At 39.2% G+C, this 8,273-nt stretch overlaps 1 pseudogene; it reads left to right on the plus strand.

The window, feature by feature from the left end:
- The first annotated feature begins 265 nt into the window (after positions 1-265).
- Positions 266-8,005, plus strand: LOC102842797 (annotated as a pseudogene).
- Positions 8,006-8,273: the final 268 nt, after the last annotated feature.

Consider the following 8,273-nt stretch of genomic DNA (forward strand, 5'->3'; position numbering starts at 1 on the left):
AGCTTATAAATATAGGTTAAAAATCTACTCTTAAGAATTATTAACTAGTGGGAAATGGAAAAGAAAAAGCCTAGGGGAGCATTTGCTTCCTAGTGAGATCCAGAATGTGATAGTGCAGAATCTGGCCAAAAAAGAAACCAGGCATGTACTATGTACCACTCCATTAAGTCAATCTACACAATGTCCTATCAAGCAGATCACTTATCCCTATGAAGAAATGAAATTATTCTAAGTTATTTGACAAATTCTGAAATCAAACACAGCAATGGATGCTGTAAACCAGTGCCAGAGTTCTGGTTCTGACACTATTCCTAACAAGCAAGGTGACTATGAATGCTTGCTAAATAAATCTACTTGGGTCTCAGTACCCTCCTCTGTAAGGCTGGTGTATTAGAAGAAAATATTTCATAGGTTCTTTCCAGATAGAAAAATTCTACTAAAAGAAAAATTGAATACAAGTCAGGGCCAAATAGATTATTGCTAATTTCATTATAATATTGCATTCTAACTCCATTATGGTCATTTGGATCTGTTCCAGCATTCAATAGACTCTGTGATACTGTTATGCCTTTAAACATGAGTTTGTATAGTGAGGTTGTGCTGTGGAGTCAGTGTTGTGTACTCAGTGTCCTGTATAGGGTTTCAGAAACTGTAAACCTATGGTAGCAGAAAGACTCATCTTTCTCCTTTAAAGTGGTTGGTAGATTTTAACTGTTGACCTTGTAGTTAGCAGCCCAATGCATAAGCCATTATACTACTAGGGCTCTTCACGAGTTGTATACACAATAAATTATTACATGTAATACTTGAGTCAATTTTTTTGCTGCTTAAAATTGTAAATGAAAGTGTAATTCAGTTTAAGCAAAGTTGAAGTGAATAGTAAAGTCTATCTTTTTGTTTTATTTTTCCATAATTTAAAAATACCATTCAGAAAATCTGGTAAAAACCTTTATAAAGGTGGGAGGCCAGAGATTTGGGCAGTCATGAGAGGGCTGTGCTCTTGGGCACCAGAAAGTGAAAACCGTAAGGTCTGAAGAAACTTGAATCATAGGTGACTTTAAAATTTTTCTGTATTCCTGGTGTGGCAAAAGGAAGATAGCCCCAGCCTATAAAATCAGAGTAGGGAGCAAAAACAGGCAGAAATTTATGTGTGAGGTGTAGATCGAAGGATTTAATTACATTGGCATGGGTAATTGTACCAATAAAAAAGATGTACAGAGCAATACTGCTAGAGACTTTGTTAACATTGGTTTGAATAAATGAAGTAAAGAGTGAAGTCCCAGCTGTTGGGGTTGTTGTTGTTGTTATGTGCTGTGGAGTTGGTTCTGACTCACAGTGACCCTGTACAGTGTTTCTGAGACTATAAATCTTTATGGGAGTAGAAAGCCTCATCTTTCTCCTGTGGAACAGCTGGTAGTTTCGAACTGCTGACCTTGAGATTCACAGCCTGATTCATACCCACTATTCTGCCAGTGTTCTTTTGTTGGGGTAGCACCCCGCCTCCCCTCTACCTTCAGTCGCTGCCTATGGCTATGATGTTCCTGGGCCCACCTGGGATCAGGGAGCTAACTTGAAGGATTACTACTCAAAGAAGGAGGAACAAGAAACACCAGTGACTCTAGAATAGAAGAAGTGGATTTAAATGCTGGTCTTCATGGAAACTGGACCTTGGAAAATGCTAAGGTTCATCTGAACCAGTATTTCCAAAAAGAAAAGATCCAAGGAGAGTATAAGTACACCCAAATGTGTCTGGATCACAACAGGAGCTTTATTACAGAATTTATATCAAGCAGCTGGACAGAAGAATTTTTATACATGAACATGAATCAAATAGGAAACTAGTAGCACAGTCATGTGTCCTATCACTTGTTAGGCAACTCTACTATCTTGAAGTGATTGAAGCTTACTCTGAACTTACAAAGAAGAAAGAGGGAGAGACAGTGGAACCACACAAAGTTAATATCTCTCAAGACCTTGAGCATCAACTTAAAAATGTTGTTCAGTAGCTGAATCTTGAGATCGTGCTACCACCTGAGGACACTGGCTACCCAAAGTGGGAGTGGCTACAAAGGCAAGAAGTGACTGGCTTACAAGCTTTCAAGAGGGAGCCTAGATCCAGAGGGCATGGAGGAAGGTAGAATCTCCACTGAGTAGTATCCAATCTCTCTGGGCAGGGCTAATGAAAGGAAATGCAGATAGGTCTCTTGTGATACAATAGTGAATAATTGTTATCAGAACTGATTGTGAGGGTTGGAAATGTAAAGGTAGACATTTTGTAGCAAAAGAAGGGGAGTGATTGACTTTGCAGTCTAGGAGCAGAGGTCCCTGGGACCATCAAGGGAGAAGAGTACAGAGTAGGACCCTACCCAGAGAAACAGTGATGCCAGAGATGGAGGCAGAGACTATGATATGGAGGGCTGGAGCAGCTGGGGACTCTAGACTCAGAAGGAGAGGGGCTGTGTGCTGACAACTGGAGGGCAGGCTTGTAGGGTATACCCTTTTGTTGGTTGATGATGCATGGAGGGGATTGTAACAAGCCATTGTAATGGCAATGAAATAATATACAATAGGATAAATGTAAACCTAATGTTCTCCCATGTAAACTATCACATAATTCACAATAAAACATTTTTTTAAAAATTGAATTAATGTACCAGCTGGAACATGACTGCAATTTACAAGTAATCTTACAGGAGAGAGAGCTACTGCCTGTGAAAAAATTTGCACGAGAAATCCTGGATGCAATTAGTTAAAATTCAGTTGCCATTATACAAGGTTCTATTGGATGTGGTAAAACCACACAGGTTCCCCAATTCATTCTAGATGACTTTATCCTTAATGACTGATCAGCAGAGTATAATATGGTAGTAACTCAGCCCAGCAGAATCTGGCAGATTGAGTTGCATATGAGAGAGAAGAACTTGGGAAAACATGTGTCTATAGCATTCAATTTGAGTCAATACTTCCCGCCATCATGCCAGCATAGTGTTTTGTACTGTGAGTGTGCTCCTAAGAAAACTTGAAGTTGGTATTTGAGGAGTCAGTCACGTAATTGTAGATGAAATATATGAAAGAGACATATATACTGATTTCATCTTGGTAGTACTACGTGATCTGGTTCAAACTTATCCTGAAGTTCGCGTTGTTCTCATGTCTGCTACTATTGATACCAGCATGTTCTGTGAATATTTTTTCAACTGTTTCATTATTGAGGTTTATAGAAGAACTTTCCCAGTTCAAGAATATTTTCTGAAAGACTCTATTCAGATAAAACACTTTGTTCTTCCACCAAAGGGCCAAAAGAAGAAGGAGAAAGATGAAGATTGTGGAGAGGAGGATAACACAAATTGTAACCTGATTTGTGGTGATGAATATAGTCCAGAAACAAGGGTGAGCATGTCTCAAATGAATGAAAAGGAAATTCCTTTTAACTGAATGAGGTTCTACTTAAGTACATTGAAATTCTTAATCTTCCTGGAGCCTTGTTGAATGCACATTTTGGGAGCCATGGTATCAGATTTTCCCTCTGCATTTTCAGATTCCTCGAGAGGAACAACGCAAAGTGTTTGATCCAGTACCAATTGGTATAACCAAAGTTATTTTGTCCACATATATTGTTGAGACAAGCATTACCATAAATGATGTTGTTTATGACATTGATTTCTGCAAGCAGAAACTGCCAGCTGTTTACTGCTCACAACAACATGACCAACTCTGTTACAGTATGGGCATCCAAAACAAACCTTGAGCAGCAGAAAGGTTGAGCAGGCCGAGTATGGCCTGGATTCTGTTTTCACCTCTGTAGCTGGGCTCATTGTGAGAGACTTGAAACTCACATGACCCCAGAAATTTTCAGAACACCATTGCATGAAATTGCTTTGAGCATAAAACTTCTGTGTCTGGGAGGAATTGGTCAATTTTTGGCCAAGGCAATTGAACCTCCACCTGTGGATGCTGTGATTGAAGCAGAGCACACTCTCAGCTTGATGTGTTAGATGCCAATGATGAGTTGACACCTCTGGGAAGAATCCTGGCTAAATTCCCCATTGAGCCTCATTTTGGCAAATGATGATAAAGGGGTATATTTTCTATGTGGAAGATGCTGTCTATACCATCTCTGCTGCCACCTGCTTTCCAGAGCCTTTCATTAGTGAAGGGTAGAGACTGGGTTATATCCATTGGAATTTTATGGAAACAGCTTTTCTGATCATGTGGCCTTTTTATCAGTAATACAAGCATGGGATGATGCTAGAATGGGTGGAGAAGAGCCAGTGATACTTTTTGTGAGAACAAAAGACTCAAAATGGCTACACTGCGAATGACTTGGGAGGCTAAAATTCAGCTCACAGAAATTCTGATTAACTCTGGATTTCCAGACTGAAACAAGTGTTTACTAACACTGGACCAGATAACAATTTCGATGTTGTTATCTCCCTCCTGGCCTTTGGGGTGTACCCTAATATTTGCTATCATAGGGAAAAGAGAAAGATTCTCACCACTGAAGATTGTAACACACTTATCCACAAATCTTCTGTTAATTATCCTTTTGGAAGCCAGGACATGGAATACCCATGCCCTTTCTTTGTACTTGGTGAAAAGATTCGAACCTGAGCCATCTCTGCTAAAGACATGACTTTAGTGATTCCTCTACAGTTGCTCCTCTTTGCTGCCAAGAAAGTCCAATCTTATGGACAGATTATGATTACAGATGACTGGGTTAAACTGCAAATATCCCATGAAGCTGCTGCCTGCATCACTGCTCTCTAGGTAGCCATGGAATCTCTGGTTGTTGAGGTAACCAAACAGCCTGACATCATCAGCCAGTTGTACCCCACAAATGAATGAATGCTAAACACAATTTGCCAACTTTCAAGGCCCTCTTCTGCTGGCATCACCCTTATGATTGGTAATGTACGGTACAGAGATGGCCCACGTCCTCCCAAGATGGCCCACTATGACAGTGGAAGGGGCTACAGCTATACAGAAGTTGTTCTAGCTATAGTGGGAATGGTTATGGAAAGGGAGGCTTATAGGAGTGGAGGCTATGGAGGTGGCAGTGGATTTGGTGGTGGTGGATTTGGTGGAGGCTCCAACTCCTTTCAGGAAGAATATGGTGGAGGTGGCTGTGGAGGTTTTAGAGGAGGTGGTTTAAGAAGAGGTTCTGCAGGACTACAGAGTCTAGTGGAAGTTGATTCAGAGTATCTGGGGGATTCCAGTGTGAGGGCCCTGGGGGAGGGGGCGGTTGGAGGAAGCTACTTTGGAGTCCTGGTGTGGCACTGTGGGTTAATGCACCAGATTGCAAAGCTGTCTGAACTGCAAGGTTGGCAATTCAAGCTTACCAGCAGCTCCTCAGAAACGCTATATAGGGTCGTTATGAGTCAGAACTGACTCGACAACACTTAACAACAGCAATAACTTTGGACCCAAGCCATGTTATTTTCAATAACCTCATCTACAAGCAAAAGCTGCACAGTGAATAAGGAAGACTGTATAAAAATTGATGCATTTGAGTTATGACAATGGAGGAGAATATTGAAAGTACCATGGGCTGCCATGTATTGGAAGAAGTGCAGCCAGAATGCTCCTTGAAGGCCAAGATGGCCAAACTTTGTCTCTCATACTTAGACATATTGTCAGGAAGGACCAGTCGCTGGAGAAGGATATCATGTTTGATAAGGTGTAGGGTGAGAGAAAAAGAGGAATACACCAAGCAAGATGGACTGGCAAAATGGCAGCATCAATGGACTCAAGAGTGGCAAGAATTGTGAGGTTGGCCCAGGACCGGGCAGCATTTCATTCTATTGTACACAGGATCTCTATGAGTCAGTACTGACTCCATGGCACCTAACAACAACAACAACTTTGGACAAGGAAGAGGTGATGGCTTTTAAAACTTTGTTATGTCAGCATATACTTGTAGACAGGTTTTAAAAATGCATGCTATGTATTTTCCCAAGATACTTGTTTGCCCACCAGCAAATAAATTCATTTTCCTTCCACTCTGTGTGGTTCATTGTAGTTTAAGGAAACCAAGCAAATAGATACATTATTGATATTGTTTACAGTATGTAAAAATAATGATCTATTATAAAAGTACCACTGTTTAAATTTTTTACTTTAAGGAGTAAAGATTTGCCTTTAAAATTACCTAGATATTTTCTTGGCTTTAGTTTAATACAATATAAAATAAAGTATTACTCTGAAAAAACAAAACAAAACAACTTTACAAGATAGTCCCTAAAAATGTATATGGTTTTATTATTGTAACTTTAAAAGGGGATATAAAATAGGGAGTAATCTAGCACAAAAGAAAAGAAAAACATCTTCTACATACTATATAAAGTGTCAGTCTATTAAAGACAATGTAAATAAAGCCATGCTTAACTTTGGATCTAGAAATCCTGGTGTGTTGCTGTAGGATAAGCACTGGACTGTTAACTCCAATGTTGGTTGTTCAAACCCACAATCCACTCCTTAGAAACTATATAAGGATTGTTAAGAGTTGGAACCGACATAATGACACTTACAACACCAGAGCAAAGCAAGCTACTACCACAATCCTTATTTTATGTAATAATCACAGAGGAATTTGCTTGATGACACATTCACATAAGATGCTTAGAGTATTTTGGATGTATGTGTGTATGTGTTAAGTTCTGACTCATAGTGACCCTGTATTGGATTTCCAAGGAGTTGTTGGTGGGTTTGAACCACCTACCTATGGTTAGCAGTCCAGTGCTTATCCTATAGTACCACATCAGAACACATATATTTGCAATTTTAGTATTTATCATTTTGCCTGCTATTTATATGACCAAGGGGCAAAAATATGTCACTAAGTCTACAAACTGGCAATTTACTGTTATGTGTTGATTGATAGAACTAACATAGTACTTTGAGGATGAATCTTGATGAAAATGAGCCCTACCAAGATGTACTGAAATAATGCCATAATGACAGGCCAAGAAATCTTGGCCAGTATATAAACATTCTGCCATCCCACTTGGTAAAAATGTTGCAAAAACCTGTCCAACACAAGCAATCACGTATGTGGCCCTTGCAGACGATCCAAAACAAATAGGAACATTAAAAAGCATCACGTAGAGCCAACTGTCACAGAAGCTGGCTAGGTTTTACGTTAACCAGTTGGACATGTTATGAAACTGGATAACACTCTCTGACAATCATATAGATAAAACAGTGCATGGTGGCACTGAAGTTGTTTTGAATGAATTTGTAATCTCTCTCATAGCCTGTGCTCTAAGCATGCTGCTTCACCTGTGTCGATGTTTACTAGACATTTCCATTCAGGTGGGAGACAGCATTTAACAAAATCACTTTATATTATGTACTCATATTTGTTTTCTACATTTAAAAAAAGTCATTCCAATATGTCGTTGTCTGAGCTTCGAACTAACTACTGGACTACTCATATTGTTGCTGATGCCATCTCTTATTTATAGATCTTCAACAATAAAAACAATGGTGGAGATGGTTAACAGATTTATTTATTTAATATGTCAAACTGGACATACCTTTTAATTTTTTTAACCATTTAACCAGACTAGAGCAAAACATTCTTCTCTGACCTCCCATGGGAATATTTTAATTTATTTTAATCAGATTTGAGCTTCCTTGCACTGCAATTTTGATATGAGAGACAGTCAGAAGAAGGTACCATAAAAGCTATACACTAAACTTGTTTGCTTAATTGACTAGAAGCTCCCTGTCCTTTTTTATAATGTAATTGGGTGCCAAAGAATGAAAAATTGTTTTTGAAACTACAGTACATACCACTGAATAATGGAAATAGCTCATTTTTATATCTTAATGATTATCATGAAGATTTCTAAAACATGCCATGTATTGAGTGAGAGTCTTAACAAACAGGCTATAAAATCACCCATATAAAAAGGATCATACTCTAAACTTAGGTCTGTATCTTTTTCAGATACTAAACAAGGATCCATCTGGATACCTTTTATTAGGCATTGTGGTTCCTTGAATTTACTTGATATGGCTTGCCTATTGAAAGTCTTCTTAATTCCCACCAAGTGATTGGTTGTTGTTGTTGTTGTTAGGTGCCATAGAGTTGGTACCGACTCATAGCAACCCTATGCACAGCAGAACGAAACACTTGCCTGATCCTTGGCCAATCTCACTATTGTTGCCACGCTTGAGTCCATCGATGCTGCCACCTGGCCAATCCATCTCGTTGGGGGTCTTCCTCTTTTTCTATGACCCTCCACCTTACCAAACATGATATCCTTCTC

Source organism: Chrysochloris asiatica, unplaced genomic scaffold (genome assembly GCF_000296735.1).
Source record: "Chrysochloris asiatica unplaced genomic scaffold, ChrAsi1.0 scaffold00187, whole genome shotgun sequence".
In the NCBI taxonomy this organism is placed as follows: domain Eukaryota; kingdom Metazoa; phylum Chordata; class Mammalia; order Afrosoricida; family Chrysochloridae; genus Chrysochloris; species Chrysochloris asiatica.